At 43.1% G+C, this 19,333-nt stretch overlaps 1 long non-coding RNA gene across 1 annotated transcript; it reads right to left on the bottom strand.

The window, feature by feature from the left end:
* On the bottom strand, positions 15,591 to 17,579 carry LOC102177673. The gene is made up of 5 exons (XR_311001.3): positions 17,452 to 17,579; positions 17,231 to 17,269; positions 16,963 to 17,002; positions 16,167 to 16,374; positions 15,591 to 15,807 (listed from the first exon to the last, which is right to left on the bottom strand). It is a non-coding gene; the product is annotated as an uncharacterized LOC102177673 (long non-coding RNA).

Below are 19,333 nucleotides of genomic sequence, written 5' to 3'. Positions count from 1 at the left end.
GAAGCTTCTCCCAGGCCAGCCTGGCAGAGAAATAAGCACTGTGGCAATTACGTGTGAAAATAGCATTTCGTCCTAGAGGAGATGCTATGAAAAGAGCCTGCAGCTGAGTGGGACAGAAACAGCTTTCCTCTGTATGGAAAGAAAATGCAATGCCGGGATAAGATGGTAAAACGTTCAGGACTTTTTTTTAATTTATTTTGGGCTGTGCTGGGTCGTCGTTGCTCTGTGGGCTTTTCTCTAGCTGCAGTGAGTGGAGCTTACTCTCCCTAGTGCTCAGGCTTCTCTTGTGCAGAACAGGCTCTAGGCACTCGGGCTTCAGTAGTTGCGGTTCTCTGGTTCTAGAGTTCACGCTCTGCTATTGTGTGGCACCGCTTGGTTCTTCCTCAGCACGTGGAATCTTCCTGAACCAGGGATCAGACCCGTGTACCCTGCATTGCCAGGTGGAATCTTCTCCACTGCACCATCAGGGACGTCCTCAAGACATTCTTTATGTCTTTATCAAAAAGAGATGAGGGCCACATTCATCTGCAGTTAGAGATATCTTTTACTTTCAACTGCATTTATAAGAAAATGTTAGGATAATTTATTCTATCTGATGGAAGAAGTAGAATATATCCCACTGTGTGTAAAGACAAGGTGTAGTTTTGTTATGTTCTAGCCAGAGTTTGTGGTCAACAATGTAATACTTGATTTTTCATTTTATAGACATTTTCGAAAATACAAAATTAGAGAAAATAGCTTCAGTTCAGTTCAGTCGCTGACTCGTGTCCGACTCTTTGCGACCCCATGAATCGCAGCACGTCAGGCCTCCCTGTCCATCACCAACTCCCGGAGTTCACTCAGACTCACGTCCATCGAGTCAGTGATGCCATCCAGCCATCTCATCCTCTGTCGTTCCCTTCTCCTCCTGCCCCCAATCCCTCCTAGCATCACAGTCTTTTCCAATGAGTCAACTCCTCGCGTGAGGTGGCCAAAGTACTGGAGTTTCAGCTTTAGCATCATTCCTTCCAAAGAACACCCAGGACTGATCTCCTTCAGAATGGACTGGTTGGATCTCCTTGCAGTCCAAGGGACTCTCAAGAGTCTTCAACACCACAGTTCAAAAGCATCCATTCTTCGGTGCTCAGCTTTCTTCACAGTCCAACTCTCACATCCATACATGACCACTGGAAAAACCATAGCCTTGACTAGACAGACCTTTGTTGGCAAAGTAACATCTCTGCTTTTGAATGTGCTATTAGGTTGGTCATAACTTTTCTTCCAAGGAGTAAGCGTCTTTTAATTTCATGGCTGCAGTCACCATCTGCAGTGATTTTGGAGCCCCCAAAAATAAAAGTCTGACACTGTTTCCACTCTTTCCCCATCTATTTACCATGAAGTGATGGGACCAGATACCATGATCTTAGTTTTCTGAATGTTGAGCTTTAAGCCAACTTTTTCACTCTCTCACTTTCATCAAGAGGCTTTTTAGTTCCTCTTCACTTTCTGCCATAAGGGTGGTGTCATCTGCATATCGGAGGTTATTGATATTTCTCCCGGCAATCTTGATTCCACATTTTGCTTCTTCCAGCCCAGCATTTCTCATGAGGCACTCTGTATATAAGTTAAATAAGCAGGGTGACAATATACAGCCTTGATGTACTCCTTTTCCTATTTGGAACCAGTCTGTTGTTCCATGTCCAGTTCTAACTGTTGCTTCCTGACCTGCATATAGGTTTCTCAAGAGGTGGGTCAGGTGGTCTGGTATTCCCATCTTTTGAAGAATTTTCCATGGTTTATTGTGATCCACACAGTCAAAGGCTTTGGCATAGTCAGTAAAGAACTAGATGTTTTTCTGGAACTCTTGCTTTTTTGATGACCCAGCAGATGTTGGCAATTTGATCTCTGTTTCCTCTGCCTTTTCTAAAACCAGCTTGAACATCGGGAAGTTCACGGTTCACATATTGCTGAAGCCTGGCTTGGAGAATTTTGAGCATTACTTTACTAGCGTGTGAGATGAGTGCAATTGTGCGGTAGTTTGAGCATTCTTTGGCATTGCCTTTGTTTGAGATTGGAATGAAAACTGGCCTTTTCCAGTCCTGTGGCCACTGCTGAGTTTTCCAAATTTGCTAGCATACTGAGTGCAGCACTTTCACAGCATCATCTTTCAGGATTTGAAATAGCTCAACTGGAATTCCATCACCTCCACTAGCTTTGTTCATAGTGATGCTTTCTAAGGTCCACTTGACTTCACATTCCGGGATGTCTGGCTCTAGGTGAGTGATCATACCATCGTGATTATCCAGGTCGTGAAGATCTTTTTTTGTACAGTTCTTCTGAAAATAGCTTAGTGAATCTCAGGTACCACAACATCCAGTTTCAGCAGTTAATCGAGATGTTACCACATTGCATCGTCTGATCCTTTTGTCTATTTCCTTTGCTGAATTATTTTAAAACAAATCCCAGACCTCTTGACATTTCACCCCTAATTCTTATGTATGCATCTCATTCCTTTTTTTTATTACATTTTATTACATAACCATAATGCTATAGCAGTGGCCACAGGACTGGAAAAGGTCAGTTTTCATTCCAATCCCAAAGAAAGGCAATGCCAAAGAATGCTCAAACTACCACACAATTGCACTCATCTCACACGCTAGTAAAGTAATGCTCAAAATTCTCCAAGCCAGGCTTCAACAGTACATGAACTGTGAACTTCCAGATGTTCAAGCTGGATTTAGAAAAGGCAGAGAGGAACCAGAGATCAAATTGCCAACATCTGTTGGATCATCAAAAGAACAAGAGAGTTCCAGAAAAACATCTGCTTCATTGACTACACCAAAACCTTTGACTATGTGGATTACAACAAACTGTGGAAAACTCTTAAAGAGATGGGAATACCAGACAACCTGCCTCCTAAGAAATTTGTATGCAGGTCAAGAAGCAACAGTTAGAACTGGACATGGAACAACAGACTGGTTCCAAATAGGGAAAGGAGTACATCAAGGCTGTATATTGCCACCCTGCTTATTTAACTTATATGCAGAGTATATCATGAGAAATGCTGGGCTGGATGAAGCACAAGCTGGAGGTGGCGGGGGGGGGTTCATGTTTGGGAACGCATGTAAGAATTAAAGATTTTTAAATTTAAAAAAAAAAACAAAACAAGCTGGAATCAGGATTGCCGGGAGAAATATCAATAACCTCAGATACAAAGATGACCCCACCCTTATGGCAGAAAGTGAAGAAGAACTAAAGAGCTTCTTGATGAAAGTGAAAGAGGAGAGTGAAAAAGTTGGCTTAAAACTCAACATTCAGAAAACTAAGACCATGGCATCCAGTCCCATCACTTCATGGCAAATAGATGGGGAAACAATGGAAACAGTGGCTGACTTTGCTTTTCTGAGTTCCAAAATCACTGCAGATGGTGACTGCAGTCATGAAATTAAAAGTCGATTGCTCCTTGGAAGAAAAGCTATAACCGACCTAGACAGCATATTAAAAAGCAGAGACATTACTTTGCCAACAAAGGTCTATCTAGTCAAAGCTAGGGTTTTTCCAGTAGTCATGTATGGATGTGAGAGTTGGATTATAAAGAAAGCTGAGTGCCGAAGAGTTGATGCTTTTGAACTGTGGTGTTGGAGAAGACTCTTGAGAGTCTCTTGGACTGCAAGGAGATAAAACCAGTCGATCCTAAAAGAAATCTGTCCTGAATATTCATCGGAAGGACTGATGCTGAAGGTGAAACTCCAATACTTTGGCCACCTGATGTGAAGAACTGACTCATTTGAAAAGACCCTGATGCTGGGAAAGACTGAAGGCAGGGGGATGACAGAGGATGAGATGGTTGGATGGCATCACCGACTCGATGGACATGAGTTTTAGCAAGCTGCGGAGTTGGTGATGGACAGGGAAGCCTGGCATGCTGCAGTCCATGGGGTAGCAAGGAGTCAGACAGGACTGAACAACTGAACTGAATGCTTTTGCACACCCAAAACATTCACAATAACTGTGGTATACTCTAAAACCCAAGTTGGTTATTCAAATTTCCTCAGATGTCTTATTTCAGTTGATTTGTTCAAATCAGGATCTCAAGAAAATCTACTCATTGCATTTGGTATTTCTTAAATCTCTTTCTCTCTCTCTCTTTTATTTTATTTTTGTGGATACCATCTACACAGAAGTAGGTTCATTTTGTCCTGTAGAATGGAGCATCGTTTAACTTTTTCCTCCATCCCTTGTGTTTCCACTTACCAAACCTGAAGGTTTGATTAGATTTGGATTCCACTGGGTGAGGAGGAGTGTAGGACAAGATACCTTCTCAGGTGCCGTGTGTTTCCTGTTGTGCTCCCTCAGGAAGCAAGTCCTGCTTGCTTGTCCCTCTCTTGAGTAAAGCTGAGGGTGCATGATGTGTTCAGATGGCCATTAACTCTGTTGTGTAAGGCTTCCCCATCAACCTTCCAACTGACAGTTACATACACAGATGAGTTTTGCCTGAATCAGTTATTTCATGAGGGGTTATGAAATACTGGTTTTTGAATTATATTATTTTCTTTTCACATATTAACTGGAATGCTTTACTGAAAAACAAGTCTCCCTCATCAAGGTTGTTGGGTTACCCTGAAGCATGGTTCATATGGGAAAGGCAGGATAAATGCCTCCTTTCTCCCCGTTTGTTGCCAGTTCTCAAAGTAAACTGATGTGTTCATAATACTTAACCTTGGCCGGTAAACCACGTTGTTACCACACAGGACATACATACAGAGGCGGAGTCTGCGGGCCTACCGGGGGGGACATGGGGATGTCTGAGAGAAGAAATATGAAGAGAGAAACACAGGCGGCCTGACTGAGGGCAGGGGATCCACTCTGCTTTTCTGACACAGATGGAGAAATAGATACTTATCAGAAATAACTGGACTTCCCTGGTGGTCCAGTGGCTAAGACCCCACTGTCCCAATGCAGGAGGGCCGGGTTCAATCCCGGGTCAGAGAACTAGATCCCACGTGCAGCAACTAAAGTTCTCGAATGCTGCAGCCAAGTAAATAAATATTTTTAAACTAAATGGTGGCGTAAGAACCCGTCTCTAAGTGCTGGAGACAAGAGACATGGGTTTCATCTCTGGGTCAGGAAGATCTCCTGGAGGAGGGCATGGCAACCCACTCCAGAATTTCTGCCTGAGAATCCCCTTGGACAGAGGAACCTGACAGACTGCAGTCCACCAGGTCACAAAGAGTCAGACACAACTGAAGCAACTTAGCACACACACAAAAACTAAATAGAAGGAAATGAAAGGAACAAATAAATAAATAGAAGGAAAAAGGTAAATGACCTCTGGGTAATTTGGCAAAAATACAACCGCAAAGGTGGTGCCCATAGTGAATGACCCAACCCAATGTGTATCGAGAGAGGGGAGGTTGGAGGGAAGAGTGAAGATGTACAATCACCTTTGTGCTTCAGTATCTTAAGCCCAGCTAACTTGGTGATGTTCCTATCAACCAATTTAAGGAATGCTGTTCAACCTTCACCAAGCTTGCTTTTGTTCAAGCCGTTCAAGTCCCCTTGCCGTTGGAGGTAGGAGCCTGGTATACAATAACTAACACGGGTTCACTGAGGATGTCGTGCCAACCCCAGTGGCAGTTCCATGCTCATAGATCTAAAAGGAGAGATCAAGGGGAGGCCAGTGTCTCAGGATGTCTGAGTCTCAATGAGGCATTTGATATGGTCATAAGGAACCACAGGAAAATTTCCTGGACCCATGTATACAAAAAAGAGGCAAAATTCATTTACCACCACTGGAGGACACTTTTACACTTTAACACCAACCTCTTACATGATACTATAAATAGAGGAAAAGAATGAATCATTTCCCTTACCTTTGCAGGAACAAGTAATTCAAGTTAAAGTACCAGTTGGTGAGAGATTATTACTATTTAATAATAAGAGATTATTATTATTTTATAGGAGAATATAAAAATAAGTATAGAAAAAGTAACCAAATTGGAAAATCATCATTTTGCAAACTTGAGTGGCAGTTCCCATTTGAAAGGTGCCCTCCCTGAACCTAGACAGCGTATTAAGAAGCAGAGATATTACTTGGCCAACAAAGGTTCATCTAGTCAAAGCTAGGGTTTTTCCAGTAGTCACATGTGGATGTGAGAGTTGGGCTATAAAGAAAGCTGAGTGCTGAAGAATTGATGCTTTTGAACTGCGGTGTTGGAGAAGACTCCTGAGAGTCTCTTGGACTGCAAGGAGATCCAACCAGTCAATCCTAAAGGAAATCAATCCTGAATATTCATTGGAAGGATTGATACTGAAGCTAAAGCTCCAATATTTTGGCCACATGATGCAAAGAACTGACTCATTGGAAAAGACCTGCTGGGAAAGATTGAAGGCAGGAAGAGAAGGGGACAACAGAGGATGAAATGGTTGAATGGCATCACCAACTAGATGGACATGAGTTTGAGCAAGCTGTGGGAGCTGGTGATGGACAAAGAAGCCTGGCAAGCTGCAGTCCATGGGGTCACAGAGTCAGACACAACTGAGCAACTGAACTGAACTGAACTCCCTGAACCAGAACAAAAAGCTGAGCCCAAGAGAATTCTGTAGAAACAAAACTTGGGAATTTCCTGGAGGCCCAGTGGTGAAGACTCAGTCCTTTCACTGCCATGACCTGGGTTAAGGTCCCTGTTAAGGAACGAAGATCCTGCAACAAAAACAGAACATGTTAAAATAATCCTTATCTTCCTTTAGCCTCCCCACATAGTTTAGACACTTTCCCACAACTGCCTCTTTCATTCAACCTAACATATAAGCAAGTATGTTTTGCCATGTCTTTAGGCTTTCATTTTTTTTATGAAGGCTTGCGTTATGTAAAACTTAAATATGTATATTTTTCTCCTGTTAATCTGTCCTTGTCAGGTTGATTTTTCAGAACGAGCCCAGGACCCTAAGAAGGTCAAGGAAAACTTTTCCCTCCCCTACACAGGCAAAGATCATCAGTGGATGCCAAAATCATTAGGTCAAGTGTGATGGAGGCTGGATATTCATTAACATGGTGCTGAAACCAAGGGCAGTCAGCAGTTAGCCGTTAATAAGTAATAATAGTAACCTGCCTTCACTGATCAGGCTCACTGTTTTTACAGAAACTTGCAAACAATGTTTGCCCAAGTTGTTTTTTGAGACTTGGAGCTAGCTGGCTGTGTCTGGTTTGAGCTACAGCCAATTAAGACCCTCCATCTGGATATGCACGAGTGCCTGCTGGATGACATTTTGACATCAGAGGGACAAAAGCTTCATTCTCAGAGCTAACACAATCATTTTCTGAACACACATAAGAAGCCTGTAGCTTAGTTGTTCCTGTGCAGAATGTTGATCACAGCACCTTTCTCTTATCTCCAATTGCTTTTCACCACACCTCAGCTTTATCCCATGAATATCCCAAGCCCCTTGTCTTTTGGGAAGTAAATTTGAGGCTTGTCCTCTCATCCCTCGGTTGGCTGCTTTATGAATAAGCCCTCCACTGCAAACCTAGCATTTGGCTTGCTGTGCATCAGGCAGACAAACATGGTTTGGTAACACTGCCAAAGAAATAACCCATCTTGCCACTCAAAAGGGCAAAAAGTATTTCTACAAGGAAGAGATCCTGGGGGTCGCTACTTTAACCAGGTGATCAAACTAAGGTCTAGAATAATGGAACAAGTAGACATTATGATCCCCCTGACACAAAGCCCTGTGAAGTACATAGCATTTGGAAGACTGAAAAAAAAGATCCCCTAAAAGATATCCCTGAAGGACAGGGAAGCCTGGTGGGCTGCAGCCCATGGGGTTGCAAAGAGTCTGACCCGACTGAACTGACTGAACAACAACAAAAGATATCCATGCCTTAATCCCTGGAACGTGTGAAGGTTATCTTACATTGGAATAAAGAGGGTCTTTGCAGATGTGATTAAATCAAGGGTCTTGCAATGGGGAGATCCTCCTGGGTTGTCTGGGGGAGCTCTAAATGCAATCACACTTTTCACTCTAAGAGGGAGGCCGAAGAAGACTCAATACACACAAGTATAGAGGAAGAAGCAGGGTGACACAGAGGCAGAGACTGGAGTGATGTGGCTGTCACAGCAGTGCAAGTGCGGGTTGGAAAAGCATTTCCAGACACTGAGCATTTCAGAAGGGAGTGGGTTTATTAAGAACAAAGAGCAGAGATAATGAGAGTGCTGAGAGCACAGCAGGCCGATCTCCTCACAGACCAGGGAGGGTCAATGGGATGCTGTTAGAACAGTGGGCCAGCTCAAGGGAGAGCCGACGCATTTCATGAGTTAGCAGCCAATTTTTATAGTCTCCAGACAAAATTCCTGCTGGAAGAGTGGCGTTAGCTAATGGGTTAGGGTGCTGTAGCGTGACTACTAGGGTGGGCATTTTTGCTTAACTGGGGTCAGGAAGCTTGCTGATGATGATCAGCAACCTTTTAACAACAGTTACAAAGGGGAAACAGTGGAAACAGTGTCAGACTTTATTTTGGGGGGCTCCAAAATCACTGCAGATGGTGATTGCAGCCGTGAAATTAAAAGACGCTTACTCCTTGGAAGGAAAGTTATGACCAACCTAGATAGCATATTGAAAAACAGAGACATCACTTTGCCAACAAAGGTCCATCTAATCAAGGCTATGGTTTTTCCAGTGGTCATGTATGGATGTGAGAGTTGGACTGTGAAGAAAGCTGAGCACTGAAGAATTGATGCGTTTGAACTGTGGTGTTGGAGAAGATTCTTGAGAGTCCCTTGGACTGCAAGGAGATCCAACCAGTCCATTCTAAAGATCAGCTCTGGGTGTTCTTTGGAAGGAATGATGCTAAAGCTGAAACTCCAGTACTTTGGCCACCTCATGTGAAGAGTTGACTCATTGGAAAAGACTCTGATGCTGGGAGGGATTGGGAGAAGGGGACAACAGAGGATGAGATGGCTGAATGGCATCACCGACTTGATGGACGTGAGTCTGAGTGAACTCCGGGAGTTGGTGATGGACAGGGAGGCCTGGCGTGCTGCGATTCATGGAGTTGCAAAGAGTCAGACATGACTGAGTGACTGAACTGACTGACTGACAAAGGGGCTCAGTCAGTTTCAGAGGTGACCTTGGTTTTGGGCTCCACTTCTATGGCCTTGGTGCAAGACCTCACACTTGTGACCTTGGGATGAGACTCCACAGTGGCCACAAGTCAAGTTATGCCAGCAGCCGCCAAAAGCTGGAGGAACGGATTTTTCCCTCATGTCTCTGGAGTGAGCTAGGCCTTGTGGACGCCTTGATTTTTTTGTTTTGAACTTCTGGCTCCCAGAATTGTGAAGGAAGAAATATCTGTTTCTTTAAAACCATCAAGTTTGTAGTAATTTCTTATAGCACCCATAGGAAACTAATACCTGGTGTCATTCATGAAGTGTTCTTGCCCAAACCATGTAATCAGAATCTAATTAGGCCTTTAAGGGAATTCCCTAGTGGTCCAGTGGTTCAATCCCTGGTTGGGGTACTATTAATAAGATCCCACAAGCCACTCAGTGCAGCCAAAAAAAAAAAAAAAAAGGACTCTAATTAGGCCTTTAAGAGTAATTTCTAGGTTAAAGAAAAAGCGGAAACTTGAGGAACAAGTTAAAAACACCATGAGAGTACAGTTTGATGAAACCAACATGTGGAATATCCTACAAAACAACTGCCCAAGTCTCTTCAAAGGATCATTGTCACAGAAAGGAGACTGTTCTAGAATAAAGAGACTAACAAGATCTAACAGTAAAATAAAGTGCTTGATCCCTGATTGAAGAATACTGGCCCTTGAAAGAACAATTAGCATAAAAGATATTTGGGGAACAGTTGAAAAAATTTTAATATTGATTAAGTATTAAGTGATATTGTTGTTGTTGTTTAGTTGCTTGTCTGGCCCTTTTGAGACCCCATGTACTGTAGCCCTACAAGCTCCTCTGTCCATAAGATTTCCCAGGCAAGAATACTAGAGGGGACACTAAAGAATCCATAAGATTCCCCAGGCAAAAATACTAAATGGGTTGCCATTTCCTTCTCCAGAGGATCTTCCCGACCCAGGGATCAAACCCGGGTTTCATGCATTGACAGATGGATTCTTTACCACTGAGCCATCTGAGAAGCCCATTAAGTAATATTAGGAATTATTAATTTTCTCAGGCATAATCATATTGCAGGCAAATGTCCTTAGATTTTGAGTATGCATGCTGAAATATTTAAGCATAAAATGCCTTCATCTCTATAATTCACATTCAAATGCACCTGCTAAATATATATATTTTATGTGTGTATACATATACACACATATATAATTATATGTATATGTATACACACATATAATTTTATATATATATATATATATATTTGCCATTTGCCATATTTTCAAATGTGGGAAAATGTTACAGTATTGGATTAGGTGGTGGGTATATGGGTATTTATATTCTTCCTACTGTTTTAAAAGTTTCCTAATAAAAGAAATGTAAGAAGCAATCAGCCTCTTTTAAAAGGAGGTTATAACCGTTGCTCAGCTTCCTTTAGAAGAAATCAGGACTTCCCTGGTGGTCCAGTAGTTAAGAGTCTGCCCTGCAGTGCAGAGGTTGTAGGTTCGATCTCTGGTCTGGTCAGAGAACTAAGATTTCACATGCTACAGGGGCACCTAAGCCCGAGGGCCTCAGTGAAGATCCCACATGTCTCAGCTAAGACATGATGCAGCCAAACATTAAAAAGAAAAGAAAAAGCAACTATAGAAGCAATCAACCCAGTGTGGAGCTCAGCCTCTCCCTGCATGCTGCTGGGAAATGGGAGGCTCCAGGTCTCGGGTGGTATCCGACATTGTTGCATGGCCTTTTAAAGACAGCTCCCTCTGTGGTTATTTATCAGCATATAACTGTTTGATAACTGGCTGACATCTCTATCGTCACTGTATTTAGAAGTTAATGGTTTAATGACAGGCAATAAACAGCCTTGAAATGTGACCTATTCTCACCTGAGAGTCATCTGACGGGCCAATAAAATTTAACACTTTTAAGAGTCAGCAGGTACTTTAACCCTTAGGATAATCTCTTTGTCCCTATTCTTTGGGGAATAACACAATCACAGGACTATTTTGGGAAACTATGACGTTAATGGTCAAAGTACAATAAACAAAGTAACAGGGACTTCCCTGGTGATCTAGTGGCTAAGACTAGTTCCCTAGTCGGGGAACTAGATCCCACATGCCATGACTAAGACCTGATGCAGCCAAATAAAGTAAGTAAATAAACTAAAAAAGAAAGAAACAGATGGCCCTGAGCTACTGAAAGCCAGATGCCCACAGATGCCACTGGACAGAACTAACCATTGTGCCTGCAATTGTTCTCACTGGAGCATTAAAACAAACCAGCAAGGTGAGAGCAGCTCTAAGCAAACAATGCCAAATGCTGGAGTGGCTCACTTCATCTTTCCTATCAACTCCTTTTCATGTTACTCATTTCTGTTTCTCTACTCCGCATTATGGATGATTCTTCAGGTTACTAATTCTCTACCAGTGGATTGAATTAACCTCTTTATCTCTTTGAACAACTTTAGTCTCCAAGCATGCTCCCCATCTGAGTTTCTTGGTTGTAAAATCACCTGCTGATTTGTTCTCCTGAGGATGTTTTGTATTTTGGCTCATCTTGCGAACAGTTGTCTTCCAAGGGAGCTCCCTGTCTGGAGGTATCCCTGGGGCTGACTTAAGCTTTTGCCTGTGTTCAGCCCTCTGAGATTCACAGGTTCCAAACCACATTTAAGTTATTAAGTAGTTCGGACATACAAAAATATGAATTGCACGAGCTCCCATAGACACTTCCTTGAATACATCTCTCCATACCCACCCCACCTTGAATTTAGCATTTAACAATCCTATGCATTTGTTTTTACTATGATACTTAACTCCCAACAATGCATATATTTTAAACTTATTTACAATGTTAATTTCTGCTATACAGTGAAGTATTTCAGTTATACATACATATGTAGTGTATATATATATATATATACACACACACACTCCTTTTCATATTCTTTCTCATTAGATTTATCACAGAATATTGAATATAGTTCCTGTGCTATACAGTAGGACCTTTAGACAATGTGTTATTTAGTGATGTTTTTACATTACATACTATTTTTTTTGTGATTTGCTTTTTTCCTTCATATTGTGAGATTAATCCACACTGGTATGTTAGGCATACTACCTCTGCATGTAACACATGGTATATTGTAAATATACCATTTTCCTACTGGAGAATACTTGAATTTCTTTTTTCTCCCCCATTACAATCAGTAACATCAAGGATTCATGTACATTAATCTGTGTGGCTGTATTTAGGGTGTGTTACCAGAAGTGGAAACACTGGCTTGAAAAGAACACACCTCAAAAAAAAAAAAAAAAAAAGAATACACCTCATTTTTAGTAGGTACACAGCACAAGTGAGAGCACACAGAGAAAAAAACAGTTTATTTAAGATTGAAGTGAGGCAAAAAGCAGGGTTTCCCTGGAGACTCAGACTGGAAAGAATCTGCCCGTAATGGCAGAGATTCAATCCCTCGGTTGGGAAGATCCCCTGGAGAAGGGCATGGCAACTCACTCCAGTATTCTTGCCTGGAGAATTCCATGGAGAGAGGACTTGCCTGGAGAATTCCATGGAGAGAGGAACCTGGCGGGCTAGTCTATGGAGTCGAAAAGTCAGACACAACTCAGCAACATTTTCACTTTCAAGGCAGAAAGACAGATGGGTATCCTCTCTGAGGAGTGCAGTAAAAATTAAATACACATATAGGACAGCTCTGGGTCTTTGTTTACACTTGTCCAATTATCTTTTTTCACACCTGACCAGTCCCTAAGACCCTCCCCAAGATGTGTGCAACTTTTTGCCAAGGTGGAGTCCACTGCAGACGCCTGTGGAGGGATATCCAAGCTTATCATGGGGCGGCATCCCCTCCTTTTTTGACCCCCAAGGAATCTTCCTGTGAACGTGCAGACAGGAAAGTTATCTTTGACCTTAGGAGTGGTCATCTTAAGTCTTTATTTTAGCAGAAGGCAGCTCAGCTTCTGCCACTAGCTTTGTCCTCGGAGTATCTGGGTGAGAACAAAGCTTCAATTTTACTCCACTTGACTACCACCAGCTGTCCAGCCCAGGTGTCCATCTATCTCCTACAATACCTGTCTGTGACCTTAGCAAACAGACCACCTGACCTGCCTCTTGAGAAACCTGTATGTAGATCTCGAAGCAAGTTAAAACTGGACATGGAACAACAGACTGGTTCCAAATAGGAAAAGGAGTACATCAAGGCTGTATATTGTCACCCTGCTTATTTAACTTATATGCAGAGTACATCATGAGAAACGCTGGGCTGGAGGAAGCACAAGCTGGAATCAAGATAACCTCAGATATGCAGATAACACCACCCTTATGGCAGAAAGTGAAGAACTAAAAAGCCTCTTGATGAAAGTGAAAGAGAATGAAAAAGTTGGTTTAAAACTCAACATTCAGAAAATTAAGATCATGGCATCAGGTCCCATCACTTCATGGCAAATAGATGGGGAAACAGTGGCTGACTTCATGAAATTGAAAGACACTTACTCCTTGGAAGGAAAATGACCAACCTAGATAGCATATTAAAAAGCAAACAAAAAATAAATAAATAAATAAAAAGCAAACATTATTTTGCAAAAAAAAGGTCCATCTAGTCAAGGCTATGGTTTTTCCAGTAGTCATGTATGGATGTGAGAGTTGGACTATAAAAAAAGCTGAGCGCCAGACTTGATGCTTTTGAATTGTGGTGTTGGAGAAGACTCTTGAGAGTCCCTTGGACTGCAAAGAGATCAAATCAGTCCATCCTAAAGATCAGTCCTGGGTGTTCACTGAAGGACTGATGTTGAAGCTGAAACTCCAATACTTTGGCCACCTGATGCAAAGAGCTGACTCATTTGAAAAGAGCCTGATACTAGGAAAGGTTGAGGGCAGAAGGGGACGATAGAGGATGAGATGGTTGGATGGCATCACCGACTCAATGGACATGGGCTTGGGTAGACTCCCAGAGCTGGTGATGGACAGGGAGGCCTGACATGCTGCAGTTTATGGGGTCACAGTCAGACATGACTGAGCGACTGGATTAAAGAACCCAAGGTCAGAGAATAACAGTGGGAGCAGGTGACCTTGCCCTATACCTAACAAGGCAATTTCAAGGAGGAAAACAAACTGGCAAAATTGACTAAGGAAAAAAGAAGTTGGAAAAAAATCTTTGCTGAGTGGTGACCAAACTGTACATGTTCCACAGAAAAATGAATGTAAAAGATGTGCAATTTTTAAAACACGACTTATTAGAGACAGAAGCTGGTACACTCCAGCTGAACAGTGATGGTAGATGTAGACAAACAGGCAGTCTGAAGGAGACTGTCATTTGGAGTATAAACTGGGACGAGGCTCCCCTGGTGGTCCAGTGGCTGAGACTCCACACTCTTAATGCTGGGGACACAGGTTCAATCCCTGTGGTCAGGGAACTAGATCCCACATGCCACAACTAAAGACCCTGGATGCTTCAACTAAGACCTGGCACAGCCAACTAAGTAAGCTAACATTCAAAAATAAAGTGGGACAACTTTATGGAACATACACTATTACTTTTAAAAGCCCACATCCTTTGACTCTGAAATTCTACTTTTGGAGAAGTATTTTGCAACATAACTTCAAAGGGGTACAAACAGGGAATCAGACTGGTTTATAGCTTGAAAGAAACTCAAATACCCCCTACCAAACAAATGTACAACACAGCTTTAGCGCAGCATACTCTGTACATGCTAGTGAGGAATCATCTTTATGACACTAACAAAAAGGAGCAAAGGGTACTTTTTCTCCAATTTTTAAAATTGTGGTGAAATACACATAAAGTTAGCATGTTTACCATTAAAAAAATTTTATTGGGGTATAGTTGATTTACAATGTGTTAGTTTCAAGTGTACAGTAAACTGAATCAGTTATACATACTAACACTTTGTGATCCTCTTCTCTTATAGACTATTACCGAGGACTGAGTTTCCTGTGCTATACAGGTCTTTATTAGTTACCTATTTTATACTTAGCGGTGTGTATGTATCAATTTCAACCTTCCAATTTATCCCTCCCCAAATCTTTACCACTTTTAGGCATACAGTTCAGTGAGTGGTAATAACTGTTCATAACATTGAGCAATTATCACCACCATCCATCCCCATGAACCCTTTCATCTTGTAAAAGTGAAATACCCATTAAATACTTCTTCACTTCCTCATTCCCAGCTCCTGACAACCAGCAGGATTATTCTTCTTCTAGAAATATATCCAGACAAACTATGTTTTCACCAATTCATCAAAAAGAAAACTGGATGATTGTGTTAACAGTATAATTAAAACCTCAAATATTAAAAATATTATGGTACTCCATCTAGAAATCCTCAACATTGCTGTCAATATATGACAAACCTAATTTTAGTTTTTTGTAATGTAGCTGGAAAGAGGTACAGCTAGATGTCAACTGATGCTCATTCACTTCCACATCCCTAAACCTTTCTGTACCCTCTTGTTTTTACTCAGACCCACCTATTTTTATTTGCTTTAAAACATTTTATTGCAATCTTTCTAATAAAGGTCCCGTAATTGACTTTGGTCCCCAAATCTAAGTAGCCCACCCCCTCTCCACCAGAGTTTGACAGCTGCTCACACAGGTTCATGCAGGAAACATGTGAAGTTCCAAGGATCTGACCAACACCAGGTAGGACATCCTCTGCGTCAGCAAAATCCTAAAACTTCATAGAAGAATACATATTAAAAACATGCAAGTAGCTGGCATTAGAGCATCAATCTGTTATAGATACAGGGACAGACTGGTAACTCTAACAGAGAGAACTGTGATTAGCCAAAAAGGACTTGCGGCAGTAATCACTTTCTAGTATACACAGATATCCAATTATTACAGCATGTATGTGAAACTAATGTTAACTATATACCAATTTTACTTTTTAAAGAAAATTGCCACACAAGAAAGAAAGAAGCACGAGTGGATCAGGTGGTTTCAAAGATCCTCAGAGAAGCGCTCAGAGACTCTAGTCCAACCACTTCACCACCACCACTCTGGAGCTGGGAGAAAAACAAGAAAGAGACTTACCGTAATACCCAGGTAGAAGGCATGTTTGTTGCTCTCCACTTCTTGTCACAGCCTGTTGCTGAAGTGGCAGGAACCATCACCTGGACACCCCAGCCACCCCAAAAGTGCTTCTCCAAGAGAATTCTAAACCTTAGGCCTTCAGTCATCAGGCTAGCCTGGAATCTCTGTGAAGGGGTACTGCCCTGGCTGGGCTTCCAAAGCTTTCAAGCTAGAAAAAAAGATGAAAGCAGGACAACCAATGAGAAAAACAAGCAGAGTTACAGCCTTCCCACCAGCCCTTCTCAAATAGCCAAGTATCCAGTTCCCTAAATGAGTCAGAAATCAATTTTGACATCAAGACCAGTATCAGAGACTCTAGTCTGAGAAATCATCATTCCTAATTTAGGGATATCTGGATCAAGGACAGCATTAGAATCTAGAACATTCAGAGATGATAGCCCCAACATAAAGTGAAAGTGAAGTAGCTCAGTGGTGTCCGTGCAACCCCGTGGACTGTAGCCTACCAGGCTCCTTCCTCCATGGGATTCTCCAGGCAATACTGGAGTGGGTTGCCATTTCCTTCTCCAACATAAGGATTTATCAAATTAAAAGTTTAGCGATGGAAAGTTCAGGAGAGAAAAGGAGAAAACAAATTTAGAACTGCAGAAAATACCTCCATCAAGAAAGCACCGTATGTAGGGTAACATACTAGGAAAAGGGGTGGAGAAAGCAGGTTTAGCAAGGCTGAGAAAAAAAGTTCGAAGAGTTAAAAAAGATCATCTGTGAAGAGACAGATAACAGCATAGCTAACACTTACCCTTCTTTTAAGAATAACACACCGGTGGACGTTTTAACTCCTAATGGAGAAATGAGACACACGAATACGAGATCAACAACAGTTCTTGAACTTCTCCCCGCGCCCAAATACCAAAGATCCCAGCCCGGGTTGGGGGGAAGGGGGTAGAGGTGGTCAGCGCGCTGCGGTGATGGCGTCAGCGAGACACTCAGAATCACCTGGAGTCATCATCAACCCCATCCTCCCCCAGGGAAAACGCCAGCCACTCCAGCTCGCACAATCCACTCACCCTCGTGGTGCCTCGGACCCTCCTTCGAGAATCAGGAGCCTGGAAAAAAAGCAATTAGTCAGCAGAGACCAGGGCGACTCCACACGAGTCCCCCATGCCCTGGGCTGGGTCAGTTCCAAGCAGTGGCGTCACAGACACATCAGAAACTCTAGTCTGTATTAATAATTCATCCCGCTCAGCCCGAGACTGCGGTTCTCCCACTCAACGGGTTCCCGAGGTACCTGCAAGCCGGTAGCTGTGCAAAGACGGCGCAGGCTGCAGCCTCCCCCTGGTTTGGGTAAGGTTCCACAGCAGACGACTGACGAACCGCCGGAGGACCATCTTCACTCTGCGCGTGTTCGCCGCACAAAGAGAACTGGATGGGCGGGGCCAGGGCTATTTATTCACGGCGCGCGGCTTCGGGGCCTGACGGGCATGGCTGTCTTCTGAGATGCCTGTCTCGACCAGCAGAATGTTCCTCATCACTCGTCCACACAAGACTAAAGTAATGTGAAAGAGAGGCCACTAGCGAATGTTTCATATTCTTCTGGGCAAATATTCGGAGACGTTTTGTGAATTTTTAAATACAAAGAACAGGTGACCTGACTGGCCAGGCCGCAGAAAGTCCTCAGCGCTGTTCGGTGGGCGCACACTTCCTGGATGGCCTCCCAGGAGGTCTAGGCCCAGCTCGTGTAACCCGGAGGCTTGTCTTTAGTTCTCACGTGTCCCAGCAAGGCATTGGGGTCACTCCAAGGGACTGTCATCCCGCTGTGTCTAGCCAGCGAAATCTGAATCCGCAACCCCCCTCTTCCAGCCCACAGACCTGTCAGGCACATTATTTCTTGTCCTTCTTTAATAAACAGCTTTATTAAGGTGTAATTTTGTCTACTGCGGGGGAGGGGGGTGCTGGCTGGGTGGGTGGGGCAGCACAACCTGAAAGTTGAGAATTCTGTTTTATTCTGCAGGCAAAACTGAAGACCTTGAAATATGTACGCTGTCATGTGTGAAATAGACAGCTAGTGGGAAGTTGCCCTGTAACCCAGGGAGCTCAACCTGGTGCTCCGTGAGGACCTGGAAGGGTGGGATGAGAGTATGGGGGTGGGAGAGAGGTTCAAGAAGAAGGGGATATATATATACTTACGGCTCACGTTGTACGGCAGAAACCAACACAACATTGTAAAGCAATTATCTTCCAATTAAATGTTAAAACACACGCACACAACTGAAGACTTTAGCCCAGGTTGCAGCCTCTCAGCTCCGAAGAGGAAATGGAGAAGCCAGGCTATATAGGGTTTTTGCAACAAAGACCGTGTAGTCAGAACTTTAAAAAATTAACCATTAATTAAAGAAAATCATGCGAAGAGTTGACTCAATGGAAAAGACTCTGATTCTGGGAGGGATTGGGGGCAGGAGGAGAAGGGGGCAGGAGGAGAAGGGGACGACAGAGGATGAGATGGCTGAATGGCATCACTGCCTCGATGGACATGAGTCTGAGTGAACTCCAGGAGATGGTGATGGACAGGGATGCCTGGTGTGCTGCGATTCATGGGGTCGCAAAGAGTCGAACACGACTGAGCAACTGAATTGAACTGAAAGAAAATCAGACATCTCAAGTCAATGAATTTACTGTTTTTCTGTGTATGGAAAGATGCAAAAGTCTGGGCTTGTAAAAGTAATTCCTCAGCTATCTGGGGCTGGTATCCTGTGTTTCCCCAACCTTATTCTACAAGGGGTGCACCGTTGTAGGGTAGGGGGTGGCTGCGTCCACAATTTTTCCCTCTTGCACAACTGAAACTCTGTACTTGTGAACGGTTACTCCCCACTTCCCTTTCTTCATGTCTTTTTTTTTCATCCCACAAACCATTATTAGAGACCTCTCTGTGCGACTCCAAATCCTTCAGCTCCTATGTCCCCAGAGAGGGCTCTGCTCCTTGTCCTAGGAAGTGGCTCCATCTATGGGTGGCTCAAGGAGTACACACACAGGCATTTCAAAACGAGCTTTAAATACTCATCACAGCGCCATGCAAAGGGACTGGGGTGAGAGTGTGTTACACAGGAGCCAGGGCTGGGGTGTGCTGAGAGAGAAGGGACCAATCTGTCAGGGCAGCTGGGGTCCCCCACTCC

Source organism: Capra hircus, chromosome 23 (genome assembly GCF_001704415.2).
Source record: "Capra hircus breed San Clemente chromosome 23, ASM170441v1, whole genome shotgun sequence".
NCBI lineage: Eukaryota > Metazoa > Chordata > Mammalia > Artiodactyla > Bovidae > Capra > Capra hircus.
This window is presented reverse-complemented; position numbering and strand designations above follow the sequence as displayed.